The sequence below is a fragment of the Bos indicus genome, chromosome 21 (genome assembly GCF_029378745.1).
Source record: "Bos indicus isolate NIAB-ARS_2022 breed Sahiwal x Tharparkar chromosome 21, NIAB-ARS_B.indTharparkar_mat_pri_1.0, whole genome shotgun sequence".
NCBI classification, from domain to species: Eukaryota; Metazoa; Chordata; class Mammalia; order Artiodactyla; family Bovidae; genus Bos; species Bos indicus.
Window position 1 is genome coordinate 68,339,523 of NC_091780.1, and position 16,475 is coordinate 68,355,997.

Consider the following 16,475-nt stretch of genomic DNA (forward strand, 5'->3'; position numbering starts at 1 on the left):
TTCCAAAGAAATCCCAGGGCTGATCTCCTTCAGAATGGACTGGTTGGATCTCCTTGCAGTCCAAGGGACTCTCAAGAGTCTTCTCCAACACCACAGTTCAAAAGCATCGATTCTTCGGCGCTCAGCCTTCTTCACAGTCCAACTCTCACATCCATACATGACCACTGGAAAAACCATAGCCTTGACTAGACGGACCTTTATTGGCAAAGTAATGTCTCTGCTTTGTAATATGCTGTCTAGGTTGGTCATAACTTTACTTCCAAGGAGTAAGCGTCTTTTAATATCATGGCTGTAATCACCATCTGCAGTGATTTTGGAGCCCAGAATAATAAAGTTAGCCACTGTTTCCACTGTTTCCCCATCTATTTGCCATGAAGTGATGGGACCAGATGCCATGATCTTAGTTTTCTGAACGTTGAGCTTTAAGCCAACTTTTTCACTCTCCTCTTTCACTTTCATCAAGAGGCTCTTTAGTTCTTCTTCACTTTGTGCCATAAGGGTGGTGTCATCTGCATATCTGAGGTTATTGATATTTCTCCCGGCAATCTTTTTCCAGCTTGTGCTTCCTCCAGCCCAGCGTTTCTCGTGATGTACTCCTGCATATAAGTTAAATAAGCAGGGTGACAATATACAGCCTTGACGTACTCTTTTTCCTATTTGGAACCAGTCTGTTGTTCCATGTCCAGTTCTAACTGTTGCTTCCTGACCTGAATACAGGTTTCTCAAGAGGCAGGTCAGGTGGTCTGGTATTTCCATCTCTTTCAGAATTTTCCAGTTTATTGTGATCCACACAGTCAAAGGCTTATTGCCAAACTCAGACTGAAATTGAAGAAAGTGGAGAAAACCACTAGACCATTCAGGTATGACCTAAATCAAATCCCTTATAATTATACAGTGGATGTGAGAAATAGATTTAAGGGACTAGATCTGATAGACAGAGTGCCTGATGAACTATGGATGGAGGTTCATGACATTGTACAGAAGACAGGAATCAAGGCCATCCCCAAGAAAAAGAAATGCAAAAAAGCAAAATGGCTGTCTGAGGAGGCCTTACAAATAGCTGTGAAAAGAAGGGAAGCGAAAAGCAAAGCAGCAAAGGAAAGATACACCCATTTGAATGCAGAGTTCCAAAGAATAGCAAGGAGAGATAAAGCCTTCCTCAGTGATCAGTGCAAAGACATAGAGGAAAACAACAGAATGGGGAAGACTAGAGATCTCTTCAAGTAAATTAGAGATACCAAGGGAACATTTCACGCAAAGATGGGGACAATAAAGGACAGAAATGGTAGGGACCTAACAGAAGCAGAAGATATTAAGAAAAGGTGGTAAGAATACACAGAAGAACTGAACAAAAAAACCAAGATCTTCACTGTAGCCCAGGATTCAAAGGGAGGGGGCAGAGACACTATCTTCATTGGGAGGAAGGTCAAAGCCACTCGGTAAGAAGAATGTGGTGGTAGCGGCGGTGGGGTGGGGGTGGGGAGGGACTGAGGCTGCCGTCTTTGGGAACTGTAAGCTGGGCCCACAGCGGGGCCGGTCCTAAGACCACCCAGCTGCCACCCATCTTTTCCCCTGAGATGATGGCTCGTGCCCCCTCCTCACTCTGCACCACACCACACCTCCAGTTCCTGCAGCTTTGGAGCACATGTTCCAGTGTTTATAATCATTTAAAAAATATTTACTTATTTTTGGCTGCACAGGGTCTTAGTTGCAGCCCTGGGGATCTTTCAGTTGTGGCCTGTGGACTCCTGGTTGTAGCAGGATCTTGTTCCCTGACCATCAAACCCCAGTCCCCTGCACTGGGAGTCCGGAATCTTAGCCATTGAACCACCAGGGAAGTCCTTAATCATTGGTTTTTAACAGCAGAATCTGTGGCCTACAGGATGTCTCATGAAGGGATTTTGCACCTGGGGGCTGGCTGTCCCTGAGGAACTATGGCCCTTCCCGCAGGAGGCCTGAGGCCTCCCAGCAGCCATCTCTGCTTAGCCAGCATCACCCCATGTAATCCAGGTGTGGCGCCCCTGGGGATTCCTGCTGGGAGGTACGACTGCCCTCTGTTCCAAGCCATCTTTTCAAGGGTGCTAGACTAGCAGATTGCCACCTGTGGAATGCTCATACCCTGGGGTGTAAAATGGCCAGTCACAAAGGAAGAGGGTCTGGAAGTTTCTTACAAAAGTAAACACGCCCCTTGCTCTATAGCCCAGCAGTTCCAGTCCTAGGTATTCACCCGAGAAAGGAAAATGTATGTCCTCCATTTCTTTCCAACTGTGATGTTGGAGAAGACTCTTGAGAGTCCCTTGGAGTGCAAGGAGACCAAACCAGTCCATCCTAAAGGAATCAACCCTGAATATTCATTGGAAGGACTGGTGCTGAAGCTGAAGCTCCAGTACTTTGCTCATGTGATGCAAAGAGCTGACTCACTGGAAAAAACCCCGGTGCTGGGAAAGATTGAAGGCAGGAGGAGAAGGGGACGACAGAGGACGAGATGGTTGGATGGCAGCACCAACTCAATGGACATGAGTTTGAACAAGCTCTGGAAGATAGTGGAGGCCAGAGGAGCCTGGGGTTGCGAAGTGCACGGGCACCTCCCTGGAGGTCCAGTGGCCAAGACTCCCCGCTCCCAGTGCCGGGGGCGAGGGTTTGAACCCTGGTCAGGGAACTAGGTCCGTGTGCCTCAGGGAAGACCCCGCGTGCTGCAACTAAGACTGGGCACGCCCGAATACACAAACAAAGTAAAATTTAAACAAAGGTGTGTGCATCCTACGTTGTGTAGGTTTTTCCTAAAAAAGGAAGAAATCGTGAACTGCACTCAGCATTCAGGAATGCTGGGGGTCCAGGGCCCTCCTGCGGGCTCGGACTTCTCCAGCAGAACCCAGGCTTCACATCAGAAAAAACAACAATGACAACGACGAAAACAAGAGGGCGGAGTTTCTCCCTGCAGCACCCCTTCCCTCCGCGCCCCCGCCCCACCCGGGTCCCTTCCCACCCGGTGCGCGCCGCTGTTTTCCCATTTGTCTGAGCCAGCCGTTCCGAAGCTCAGTGAAGGCCGGCAGCGCCGGTTCTTTAAAGGAAAAGCCCCTGGAAATCTGATAAATGCCATTTTCAGAACCGAAGCCCGAGAGGGTGTGGCCTGCCGCGGTTAGCGAGGCCGGCCGCTCAGGGGTCGGCTCGGTGGGTCTGGATGCCAGGCTGCCCCTCCACGCGGGTGCGCCGGCCGGGAGAAGGCCCGAGAATGCCCAGGCTGCTCCGGCCGGGCTGGCGGGCGGTGCCCAGGCTAGGGGCGCGCGCGGTGGGGCCGGCGAGGAATTGGGGGGTCCTGGCCGCACAGCCTGTATTTACCCTCCCCGCTCCCTGTCCCTCCGCGGGAGCAACGCCCGTGTGGCCTGGGCCGGGGTCGCCACCCAAGTACCGCTTCCCGGCCCCTCCCGGGCAGGCCAACTTAACCCCTTCCTCCCTCCCTCCCTTCCTCCTTCTCAGGCCCTCACGGGAGTGGGGCCGCTGCCTCCTACCCCCACCTCTGAAGACCCCGCAGGATAAAAGGGAAACCCCTGATCCCGGTCTCCCCCAAAGGGCTGCCTCTGGACACAGACAACCACAGACATTTCAATAAAAAGATGGATGCTTTAAAACTATGGTAAAGGCAAGCCCCACTGTCCACTGGAGACAGAAGGCTGTGTGGTTTGTTGGGTACCATGCTTTTCTTCCCGCACTTCCTCCACTGAGGCGATCCCAGTTGCCATGTGAATGCCTCTCTTGCAGGGGTCCCCTGATCCCTTGCTCACCTGGTCCACCCTCCTCGCCTAGCGTCCTGTCTCAGCTGCTGCAGGCCCTGGGCTCCCCAGTGTAGGGGCGTTCTCCCGTTGCCCAACCTTGCATCAGTGGTTCTCAATAAATCCTGGCTCTAGTAGTCGTGTATGGATGTGGGAGTTGAACCATACAGAAAGCTGAGGGCCGAAGAACTGATGCTTTTGAACTGTGGTATTGGAGAACACTCTTGAGAGTCCCTTGGACTGCAAGGAGATCCAACCAGTCAATCCTAAAGGAAATCAGTCCTGAATATTTATCGGAAGGACTGATGCTGAAGCTGAAGCTCCAATACTTTGGCCACCTGATTGAAAAGCTGACTCACTGGGAAAGACCCTGATGCTGGGAAAGACTGAAGGTAAGAGAACAGGATGACAGAGGATGAGATGGTTGGATGGCATCACTGATTCAATGGATATGAGTTTGAGTAAGCTTCGGGAGTTGGTAATCGACAGGGAGGTCTGGCGTGCTGCAGTCCATGGGGTCGCAAAGAGTTGGACACGACTGAGCGACTGAACTGAACAAAACCCTCCCAGCCTGTCTGTGATGCCTCAGTGATTCCAAATAGCAAGAGTTTAGCTTTTAGCGTGTTCCCCCCCCCACCCCACTCTTCATTGACCAGGGACCTCAGTCACTGCTCCATCTGGGCCCTGGGGGCTGTACAGCAGGCGCAGCCGTATGGTCCAACTCCCAGCCTCTGTCTCGACCTACAGCCTGCCTGTTATGTCTCAGGTGTTAGAAGAGGGGCGTGGAAGGTGGAAAGGAGACAGAAACAAATGAGGGCAGAGGGCAGGGCAGGAGGATGGAGAGACAGAGACGGGCAGAGAGAATAAGGAGGCGGCCACGGCTGCCTTTCCAGAACAGAAGATCACTTACCCAGGAGTGAGGAACCCCTAGTCCTGCCTACAGGGTGGGGTGCCCGCTGGCCCCCAGGCACAGCTCCACCCCTCCAGGACCCAGGCTGGTCTGGCAGGCTGTTGACTACAGGGATGTGCAAGCTTGTTGCTGTCTCCAGGTTTATGGGAAGGACAGATGAAGGCTTCGCTGCCCCTGCAGAGGCTTCCCCACCACAAAGGCATCAACTCCTGGCTCTGTGGGTGCCTGCACATGGAGACCCAGGGCCTGCCATTTGTTCCTAAAGCTGAATTAATGCCTCTTGCCTGGGAGGCAGCAAGCAGACCTCGGAACATGCAGGGCCTCAGCTGTAACATCTGTAAAATGGAGACAGCGGGACTTCTCTTGGGAGTCACTGTGAGAGTCAGAGGACTGAAGGAGATGGGATGCCCAGGATCCTCAGGGAGGACAGACAGATGGACAGACGCTTGCTTGCTGGTCTCAGTGGGAGACCCTGGGTGAGGATGGGCGCCCCGCCCCGCTGCCCGGAGGAGGGTGCCTCGCCGTGCTTCCAGGAGGGTCCCCAGGTATGGTGGGTGATTGCTTTTTTTCCTCATCACTTCAGATTCATCCCCGCCTGAGGACCCTGGCCTGGAGTGGCCCCTGTGTCCCCAGCACTTTTGCAGTTGGCCCCTTCCTATTGTTTAGATCTCAGCCCACTTGCCTGCCTCAGAGTTCACTGCCTCTGCCAGTGGTAATCGTGTGTGCCTGAGTACTGAGTCACTCAGTCGTGTCTGACTCTTGCAACCACATGGGCTGTATAGCCCACCAGGCTCCCCTTGGTTGTGAGATTTCCCAGGCAAGAATACCGAATGGGTTGCCAGTTCCTTCTCCAGGGGATCTTCCCGACTCAGGGATCGAACCCGCGTCTCCTGCTTGGCAGGCGGATTCTTCACCACTGAGCCACCAGGGCATCATTGAGCACTGCACAAGCAAGAGCAGGTATCTTCTGTGTCCTGTTTATCAATGCGTGTTGGCTCTTATGTTGACCACTGGCAGTTCAACAGGTATTTGTTGAGAGAATAAAAGAACTAGATAACAGGGCCTGAACAGCTTGGCAGCAGTGGGGATGCAGAGGGATATGCTTGAGCAATCGTAAAGACATCCACTCTTGGCCACCTGTCAGAAAAGGGCATGAGCATCCCAGGTCCCTCACTTGCTTCCGTGATGCGTGAGTGGAAGGAACAGTCACTGAGCCTAGAGTCACAGACAGAGGAGGAAGCCTTGCTCAGCCTGCTCCTCCTTCTCTGCAGCACTTTGGTCACAGCTGCCCGCCATGCCCAGTCTAAGGCGGTTGTTGAGGAAGTCACATCCAAGCTGCAGTGTGGCTGATCCAGTAAGGGAATGTGGAGGGGTTGTTTGATTAACTGCTGGTCTCTCTCTGCCCAGTAATTGCTGTGTCACCTTGGGAGCATCCCCTCTTTCAGCTCAATTTCGCATTTATAAATGAAAGCAAAGGAGCTGGACCTTCCTGTGAAAATCCAGCAGCATTTACTTCCTCCTGGGTGACTCAGTAATTGCAGGGTTAAAATGGCTGCTGGTGCTGGGGTGGTAACATCTGAAAAGCTCAGCAGTTCAAAAGCAAGTGTGTGTGTGTGTGTGTGGGGGGCGGGGGTTGGGGGGCGTGGTGTGGGGCTGGCACAGAAAGCCCTCCTGGTTAATCATGCCACTTGGGACCTCTGCAGGCACGGGGGTGGGGTAGGGAGGATGGGGTTCTCCCAGGCTGGTGGCAGGCAAGGAAAGCTGAGCCTTGCCCACTGAATCAGCACGTCCTCAGGTCTGGCTGCTGAGTCAGGCCCGCAGAGCCGCGATGCAGCAGAATGGGGCCCAGCAGCGCAGTCTGACCTGGAAGTACTGCCCTTCGGGCTGGGCTGGAGGTCGTGGCATCGCGCGGCCAGGGGTGTGCCCTGGCGATGGCTACCGGGTGGGGTCCGACAGCAGAGGTGGCATCTTTGCTTTTGCCAGGAAGTAGGGGTTAAGTAAGCAGCCCACCCGGCTCATGAGCCTGGGGTGCGGTTCCTGGCGAGGACCTGGAGGCCGCGGGGAGAGCCTGGACAGTGCCTTTGAGCTTGGCCCTCTAAGACCCGATGGCTCAGGGGCGAGGGAATGAGACCTTGGGCAGGGCATGGGGGCTTCGGAGCTAGGTCTCCACCGAAGACGGGATTTTCCTGGCCAGCGGCCTCCTGGCTTATCCCAGCGTCTCTGGACCCTTTCCTGTGGTGGGGCTGGCGAAAGCTCCCCCAGCCCACCCCGCCTCGAGGGTTCTGGAAAGATTTAAATGAGCACATAAAGCATGGGAATAAACATTATTCCTGCTACGTGAGAGCGTGAGCCGGCCGCGCCCGGGAGGGAAAGGCCCAGGCGTGGTGCTGACCGGCCGTGCTCGGCCAGCGCCTTCCTCGGGACCCCTTCTGCCCCGTGCCCCTGCGGGGCCGCCCCAGGAGGGCCCCCTCCCCGCCCCCCGGGCTGCCCACGGCGGCGGGCCGGGGATCGCATCTCCATCCCCGAAGTGCGCTGCGCCCGCCCCGCCCCGGGCTCCCGGGCCGCCCCGCCCCCCGGCGGCGGGGCAGGTGACGTCACGGCGGCGCGCGGCATGATGGGGCGGGAGCGCCGAGCCGGGGGAGGGACGCGGAGACGCCATTTTCGGCGGCGCGAGCGGCGGATCCGGAGCCGGCCGGCCGCGGAGCTGCAGCTGCGAGGAGCAGCCGCGGGAGACAGCGTGCGCAGGCGGCCGAGGATGCTGCGGGGTGGCCGCGCCAGCGCCCCTCGCTCGTGACCGCGGCGCCGCGCCTGAGGCGGCGGCCCCCGGCGGCCCCGGCTCCGCGCACGCGCCCTCCCGGTGCTGACAGCGCGAGCGCGCGGCCCCGTGGGAGCAGCACGGTGAGTCGGCGGCCGGCCCGGGTTCCCCGGCCGCGCCCATGTCCCCCCTGCCGGCCGCGGTCCTCGGGCAGGCGCGTCCGCTTTCCCCCCGGTCCCGGCCGCCCCCCCAGGGCTGCTGCTGCTGCTGCTCCCGCCGCGGCCCCTGCGGGTCTGGGCGCCCTCCGCCCGCCCACCTCGCCCCGGCCCCGCCCGGCAGCATCTCGGGCCCGGCCCTGCATCCCCGGCCCGGCCCCGCCGCGGGGACAGCTGGAGTCCCGGGAGCCGCCCCGGGAGGGGGCCGGGGCGCGCAGGGAGGGGGCGGCTGGCTTTGTCCGAGCCCGTCCCCTTCCTTCCGGCCTCCGCCCTCTCCCGAGGCACCGCCCTGGGTGGACGCGCCTGTCACGCTCCCGGGGGGGCGGCCGGCGGCTCGGAAGCGTGCGGGGACCCTCCGGAGAGGCCGGCTGGACCCTGCCCGCCCACGATCCCTTTCTTCCGGTGGCAGACCCTCAATGCCTCATCCACAGCGTTAGCCTAGGCTGGAGTTGCCCCTAGTTAACCTGCAGCATCCCTGCCCTGGAGTACGTGCTCTGGTCACATTTGCTGCACCTCTTTCTCTAAAAAATGAAAAGATTTGTAGAGCCAGGCAGTTTTGTATTAAAGATTATGTGTTGTTGCTGCCTTTTTTTCCCCTTAAGCAGCATATTCAGAATTTGCATATTAATCGTTTGATAAGGAGTTCTTGGAAAAATATGTTTTTCTAAAAGTGTGAGAGCAGAACATTTGTGATCCACCATTTAAATTGCTATGAGAAGGGGCAGTTGGTTCTTTGATTCTTTGCATGAGTTAAACTTTGTAGAGCATGACTAAGGCATTGATGAGAATACTTAGCTCAGTATACATACATTGTAATAATTCAGTGAATAGTTGATTAGAAATTGGAACAGCGTCCTTATATCTCATAATCTTATTTAGGATGACCCTCTTTCACGGACGGGCAGCAAGACTTGTTAAAGTGGGGAATTTGATCCACTGTTCTGTTTCCTAGGTACTCAAAGAGTACAGACATGCTAACTGCTAAAAATTCCAGATTGTGTGGGATTGTTTGTGGGGGGAGGACCCTTTCTTAGAGCCAGTTTCTCCGAGTCATCCAAGGATGCGGCCTCATGTTGCAGACGCGTCTGGCCACCCTGTGCTGTCCTGACGTGACAGTGGGTGGTCACCTCGCTGTCCTGGCTCGGGCACCTAGCTTGGCAGTGTCTTCTACGAGTACTGTCGACAGTGCGTAGTGAAGAAAGAGGTGCACGGGCATCACCAGCGAGGAGGAGGGAGGAGGTTGAGGAGAGGCACATGATGCCTTAAACATCATAGTGAGTAAAAGCTCAACTGCAGTGACTTAAAGTTTACATTTTTTGAAAAAATTATACCTTCTCAAGCATGTTTCGTAATGTTGAAAAATAAGTCAATGCATAGCTTCCCAGCTATAAACTATCTCAGACTAGAATTCTATAAAAAGAAAACTAGAAATAGAAAAATGAGAAGTTAAATAAATTGTAGGATTCATATCACCTGGAATGTAAGTGAAGTATGGTAAGAAAGCAGAATTTTATTAACAAATGATCAGTACAAAAATGCTGGGAAGTTTAGATGTCAGCTTTGTGGCCTGGGATAAACAGGATTAGTTTATTAAGATGTGAAGGCGCGGTCTTACACGTCCACTAAGAACCGGCTGAGTGGCACGTGCTCTGCCGAGGAGTCTGCCGAGGAGTCGCTGTTCTCAGGGGCAGCTCGAAGTCTGGACCATAGATGACCGTAAACGCGTGCTGAGTGCTCTGCGTGAGTGACTCTGGCTGTGAGACTTGAACAGTGGGGCGGGCCTGGGATTGGCGATGCTGCAGGTCGGGAAGGGGCGCGGTGGAGGGCGAGAGCAGCAAACGCAGCGTGTCCAGAGTGCCGGGGCTCCCGAGGACACAGCCTCGGGCGAGAGAAGCCGGGAGCCGGGAGCAGAGTTGGAGAGGGACTGACGGGGAGGGTGGACTCGGGGAGGCTGGGGCTCTCGAAGCGTTGTAGAAGCGCTGCAGCCTGTCTTTTCCCCTCATCTTCCCGTCTTGCCCTCATTCGGGTGCGTCCAGGCGCGTCCGGAGTCTGCTTTCCTGGGCATCAGCGTGTCCTCAGTTCCTCACGCGTTCCTTGGTACTTGTCACTATGTGCAGCACTACCTCATTTTACTTGTTATTTTTTTCTTTATTTTCTTTTGCCATACCGCTTGGCTTTGGGGATCTTAGTTCCTTGACCACGGATTGAACTGGGTCCTTGGCAGTGAGAGCATGGAGTCCTGACCACTGGACTGCCAGGAAATTCCCTACTTAATTAATTTCTTATTTAGTTTATTGTCTGTCTCCTCCGCTTACATTCAGTCTCCACGAGGGCACTGGTGTGTTCAGTGTCGGTCCTTGGCATGTAATGTGAAGGAATGCGTCGAGGATCACTTCCTTGTCTTTCACTTGGGTGACTCACTGGCAGGTGACGCCCACCACAGTGGGAAGAATGGGAGGAGGAGATGGTGAGCGTGAGTTTGGGTCGATTAAATCCACAGTGCTTATCGGTGGCCGAGCGGGTTGGTGGCCAGTTGGAGATCAGGTCTGGAACTCAAGACAAAGAGGCTGGAGATAAGGATTTGGGAGCATCTGACATTTGGTAGTGATTGCGGAGTACCCGAGGGTAGCGAAGCCCAGGGACACGAGGAGGAGGAGGGCAATATCCCATTGGCTAAGAGGCAAAGGAAGATTTGGACGGAAAAGTATTGGATTTGGTTCTGGAGGGCTGTTACTGACCTCTTAGAGTTTTCCTGAGACTATACTGCTTTCCAAGGCAGGAAGGCTATTTGAGAGATGATGTGCATTTTTTCTCCCAAGGTGTTCTTGTGCCATTCTGTCCTGTAGCTTGCTGGCTAATATACTCTTAGATCAAAAATGAACTATGATTTTGTATTTTATTTAGATTTAAGAATATTTTTTAAATTAATTTTTATTTTTGAGTGCTCCGGGTTCTCGTTGCTGTGCCTGGGCTTTCTTTGGCTGTCACGAGTCGGGGCTGCTCCTCGTTGCTGTGCCCGGGCTTTCTCTGGCTGTCACGAGTCGGGGCGCCTCCTCGTTGCTGTGCCCGGGCTTCTGATTCAGCGGCTTCTGTTGTTGCAGAGCTTCGGCTCTTTGGGTGCACGGGCTTAGTTGCCCCTAGGCATGTGGGATCCTCTCGGAACACGGATCGAACCTGTGTCCCCTGCATTGGCAGGCTGATTCTTAACCACTGGATCACCAGGGACGTCCTCTGATTTTACTTTTAACTGATTTTTGCAGGCAGACAAGAGCTTTTAAATATGCTTGTCGTGTTGTGTTGTTGGTAACTTAATAAAGCAGATGTAAGTGACTATCAAAAGAACAAACAGTTAAGCTAAGTGCATATATGAATTAGAAGTTATTTCCTTGGTTCTAAAATATTCCTGCTAGCTCAACCTTGGATTGTCCCTTTGATGGTATGTTGTGGAAATTTATGCTCCGCCTCTGAAGTCACTATACTGCTACTGATGAGACCGGTGGAGGTGAATGTGTCGCTGCGCCAGGCGAGCACGGGGCAGGCGTCACCTCCGTCCTGTTGCTGGGGAGATTGAGAATTAGAGACATCTCATAAGGTTGCATCAACCAGAGGTGCCTAGCTGTGAAGTCGGGCTCCTAACTTTCTTTTTCTTGCATGTTTGAAGTTTTGAACCGTGGATCACAGCAGTACTAAGCACAGCCTTCCAGTTGCCTTCCCTGGGAAGCACCTGCCCCGTTTCTTCCATCTCAGAAGCCCAGTGGTGCCGAGGGGTCACGGTCACTCTTTGGAGTTGCTGTCTAAGGTGCTTCGGGCCACCACGCTGCTGTGTTTGTGTTCTTCACAGAGGCTCATGCAGGCCGCGTCGTCAGTGAGAGCTGATTGAGTCTTCATTCTTACGGTGATTATGGTGTTGTGTTTTCTCTTAAATTCACTTATTCTGTTTAAAAATGACTTGTGTTATTGGCCAAATGGGAAGACTATGTTGATTTCTATATTTTTCAGATTGTGATTTTAAAAAAACCCAATTTACCATTGTAATCATTTTTAAATAAGTTCAGTAGTCTTAAATATCGTCCAGTAAGCGTCTAGGGCTTTTCATCTTTTAAAACTAAAACTCTATATCCATTAAATAACTCCCTATTTCCCCCATCCCCTTAGCTCATGGCAACCACCATTCTCCTTCCTGTTTCTATAGCTTTATTTATCTTAGATACGTCATACAGCTGGAGTCATGCAGTTTTTGTCTTTTTGTGACTGGGTTGTTTCACTTGGCATAATGTCTTTAAGATTCTTCTATAGTTTCTATCCTTTTTAACTAAAGCATAAAGTTCTAAAGCTTTTTTGTGTGTGAAATTTATATTAGTTCTCTATTTACCATATAATAAATTACTGCAAATTTCGTAGCTTAAAACGATAACCGTTGTTGTCTCAGAGTCTCTGGGTGAGGGGTCCGGGCGTGGCTTCTGCTCCGAGCTTGCGCCGCTGCAGCCCTGTGCCGGGCTTTGGCTCTCTCCCGGAGCTCAGGGGCTCTCGAAACCCTTTTGGTTGTGGCACAGTTCAGTCGTCGTGTTTGTAGGACTGGCGTCCTGGTTTTCTGCCGACTGGCTGTCTCTTGCTGAGGGCTTGGCTCTCCTAGCTCCTGGAGGTGGCCTGTACTCCCCTGCCAGCAACACTGATTTTCTTCTATAACTCCAGATTAGTTGTGTCTATTCTAAAATATCATCCATATGAGACTAAACAGTATGTACGTTTTGCATCCAGCTTCTTTGGCAGCACAGCCATTTAAAGTTGAGCACTTGGAATGGCGTGTGTCAGGGGTTTGTCCCTTTCTGTTCCTGAGTAGTGTCCCTGTGTACAGACCTCCCGCGGCCTCGCCGGTTTCCTCCTGATCTGCATCTGGGGCAGGGAGCACTCACTCTTGTAAGGACTGTGGATGTACATTTTCTATTTTTTTGGCCAGGTCATGTGGGGTCTTAGTTCCCTGAGACCCATGTCCTGCCGTGGAAGCTCTTAACCACTGGACTGCCAGGGAAGTCCCACATTTTCGTTTCTTTTGCATAAATATCGAGGAGTGGAATCGCTTATAGGATAGATGTAGGATTGACCTTGAAGATACTGCCAGCTCTCCAAAGCGGTTGTGCGTTTTACAGTCCTCTCCAGCTTTTGGTGTTGTCTGCCTCATCGTAGCAGCTGCTGGCTGGTGGCATCTTGTGCTGGGCTTAGGGCGCCTTTCCCAGATGACTAATGCTGGTGAGCGCTTGTTAACGTACTTGCCGTTTATATTCCTGCTGTTGTGAAGTGTCTGTTCAATTCTTTTGCCCATTTAAAAACAATTAAAAAAAAAATTGATTGTAGGAGTTCTCTAGGTATTTGGATTTGTGTCTTTTGCCACATGTTGCAAATATTTTTTCCAAATCTGGGGCTTAACTGTTTTTTCCTTGTGCCTTTAAAGAGTCTGCCTGCCACGCAGGAGACCCTGGATGGGTTGAACCCTGGTTCGATTCCTGGGTTGGGAAGATCCCCTACTCACTTCCGTGTTCTGGCCTGGAGAATCCCATGGACGGTACAGTCAGTGGGGTCGCAAAGAGTCGGACACGACTGAGCGACTGTCACTTTTTAATAATCAATAGTTTTAAATTTTGATGAAATCCACATTCTCAGGTTTTTTTCCTTCATGGTTCCTGCTTTCTGTTGTCTTTGTTTGAAAAGCATTAAAAATGTGTGCTCTTTAGGGAAAACTTAGGATACAGAAAGATGTAAAGGTGTAAGTGAGTTGTCTATTTCTCTTTTCCCATTTTCTTTCTCTGAAGAGAATTCAAAGATTTTTAAAAATTCTTTTTTTTAGTTAAGAAAGAAAATTATTCCATATGTGTGTTATTGATTAGCACTTAAGTACATAAACTTTTAGTCTTGCGGTATTATGCTAATAAGATGACATTTTTCATTTTGAAATAAAGATGCTTTTTTAAACCACAGAATGAATACTCTGTATTTATACTCCCTTGGCCCGTCACCAGTAACACCTTCTTATGTATTCTCTTAGTCACACTGTCTGGTAAAGTGGTTTTTCCTTTCCATTTGCTCAACCAAGGACTTGTAACAGAGACATCTGCATCATTTGAGTTCACTCATCCTTGTTTTAGGGAAACACGTGTTCTCCTATATTTTCATGTAGTACCTTTCCCTATAGTTTCTCATGCTTAAAATTTGCATCTAGGGAGAGGGGCCTGTGGTCCCACGTCACATTGAACAGCCTCGGTGCGCTCTCGGCCCTGGCCTGGAGCCCTGCGCGGGGAGGGGGAGGCGCGACACCCGCTGGTGAGGGACCCGGCGGCCTTGTGAAACCCTTTCTGCAGGTGGTGTGGTTGGTTATCAGAGTTACAGGGTCTCTGTACACAGAGGTGGCCGACTGCGCAACAGAACCCCACTCAGTCAGGTTCTGAGCAGGGCTATGGGGATAAGTACCCAGAGCTGTGATTCTACAGGGGCATTTATGGTAGACTCACCCAGGAGGAAAATACATGCTTTTGTAAGCTAGTGGCTTATAGCTTCTGGATGTAAACACGTTCAGATTAGATGCTGTAATTGTGGAGACTTTAATTTTAAAGCATTTCACTTTATAGGTTTTTCTGATTTTTAAGCCAGCAGGATTGATTCATTCAGTTCATCCTTGTGATTCAAGTTTAGCAGAGGAAATAAAAGGATTAGATAAAGTTAGATCAGAGGAGATGCTGTGGTTCTAGTAGAAAATGATGGAGTCAGTCAAGTCTCCATTCGGGAACACTTCAGACTCTGGACCCGTACCTGGCAGTTACCTGTGTCTTTCCCTGGCCCAGAGTTTGCTCATAGAGTACCTCCTCCCATGAGGAGATGACGGTGTTTCTTCATGGGTGAGGGGTAGGCCGCGTAGAGCTGGATGAAATATGTTATCATTATAATGTGGTGTTATATTTAGGAAACAAACTCACGATTGTAATACAGACCACGAAAGGGCATGACATTTGCATTTTTAGCCATAAATGTCATGGTGTGAAAAAGATTGAGACTCTGCAGGAGGGGTTTTTGAATTTTGCTTCAATGTGAACCTTAACTTGATTACATAAACTGAGAGTGACGCACCTCCTGCGTATCCTCCCTGCCCCCCCAGAGCAAAGCCAGCCATCCTGTGGAAAGTCTGGAATTGCTGTTCACTTTTTAAGTACGTTGTATTCTCCCTTTGACTCCACACTGTATAATTTTCATTTTGAAATTTCAGAACCAAAAAGTTTACGTACATTTTTACTTCTAACATTACTATTGATTACTTTGCTTTTCTAATAGCAGTAAGTAATGAATTGTGTATTAGAAATTTTAAAATACCTTGAAAAGGGCTTTAGATTTTTGTTGTTTATCAAAAGGGGGCAGAGGATAAAAAGATTGAGAATTGACGCTTTCTGCGACTCCCTGACAAAGCTAAAATAGATTAGGTAGGTCTCAGAGTGGGGTTTTGTGTTTTTGTTTTCTGTGCTTTGTATCATTTAATTAAAAAAAAATTCTGGTTGTCCTCCTCGCCCTCCAGCCTTTGGCCGTGACTCATCTACTTTCCAGCACCATGGACGTTTCATGTAATGGAGTCACGCAGCGTGAGGCCTGTGGCTGCTCCCTGCAGTTAGCACGGGTCGGCTGTGCTGTAACATGTATCCGTGTTTTGTTCCTTTTTATTGCCGAATAATATTCCAAAGGGTTATACCACACTTTGTTTATCCATTTGTTAGTTGAAGAACATTTGGGTCATTTCCACATTTTTACTGTTAGGATTAATGGCGAAATTTTTGTTTACAAGTTCTACATTGTCCAGAGTTTTATTCTTTGGACCATTCTGTGTAAGTTTTTACATACACATGTTTTCAGTTTTCTTGGGTGTATACCCAGGAGTGGAATTGATGGGTCATTCGTGTATTTAATTTTTAAATTTTATTGCTCTCTCGTGTTGCCTTAGTCTCTGCCGTGCACAGAGTGAAGCAACTGCGTGCATGGATGTATCTGCTCTTTGTCTGTATCTGACCTTCCCGGTTAGGCCACCACGGAGCTCTGCGGCAGGTTCTCATTAGTTATCTACTTTATATGTAGTGTCGAGAGTGTGTATGTGTCAATCCCAATCTCCCAGTTCATCTCCCCCGCTCTCCCCCTTTGGCATCCATACATTTGTTTTCTATCTCTCTGTATCTATTTCTGTTTTGCACATAAGTCATTTAATTTTTTAAGTTTTGACACTTGTATCATTTTACCCACAAAACACTGTAATCTTGGGTTCCAGGATACTGAATGTCTTAGTCGTTGTTATAACAGTTTGTTATAACTTTGTTATAACAGTTCAGGCTGTTATAACAAAATGTAATGAACTGGGTGGCTTATAAACAACAGGAATTTGTTTCTCATAATTCTGAGGACTGGCAGGTCCAAGGTCCTGGTGATTGGAGGTTAAGCACCTGGTGAGGGTCCATCTAGTCAAGGCTGTGGTCATGTATGGATGTGAGAGCTGGACTGTGAAGAAGACTGAGCACCGAAGAATCGATGCTTTTGAACTGTGGTGTTGGAGAAGACTCTTGAGAGTCCCTTGGACTGCAAGGAGATCCAACCAGTCCATTCTGAAGGAGATCAGCCCTGGGATTTCTTTGGAAGGAATGATGCTAAAGCTGAAACTCCAGTACTTTGGCCACCTCATGCGAAGAGTTGACTCATTGGAAAAGACTCTGATGCTGGGAGGGATTGGGGGCAAGAGGAGAAGGGGACGAGAGAGGATGAGATGGCTGGATGGCATCACTGACTCGATGGACGTTGAGTCTGAG

At 50.9% G+C, this 16,475-nt stretch overlaps 1 protein-coding gene across 2 annotated transcripts in view; it reads left to right on the plus strand.

Annotated features, from left to right (window-relative positions):
* The first annotated feature begins 7,317 nt into the window (after window positions 1-7,317).
* KLC1 (kinesin light chain 1) overlaps window positions 7,318-16,475 on the plus strand; it is a 66,640-nt gene continuing 57,482 nt past the window's right edge. For both annotated transcript variants that reach the window (XR_011562747.1, XR_011562746.1), the window contains exon 1: window positions 7,318-7,578. The gene's annotated coding sequence lies outside the window, so the exon portion shown is untranslated. The remainder of the gene's footprint in view (window positions 7,579-16,475) is intronic.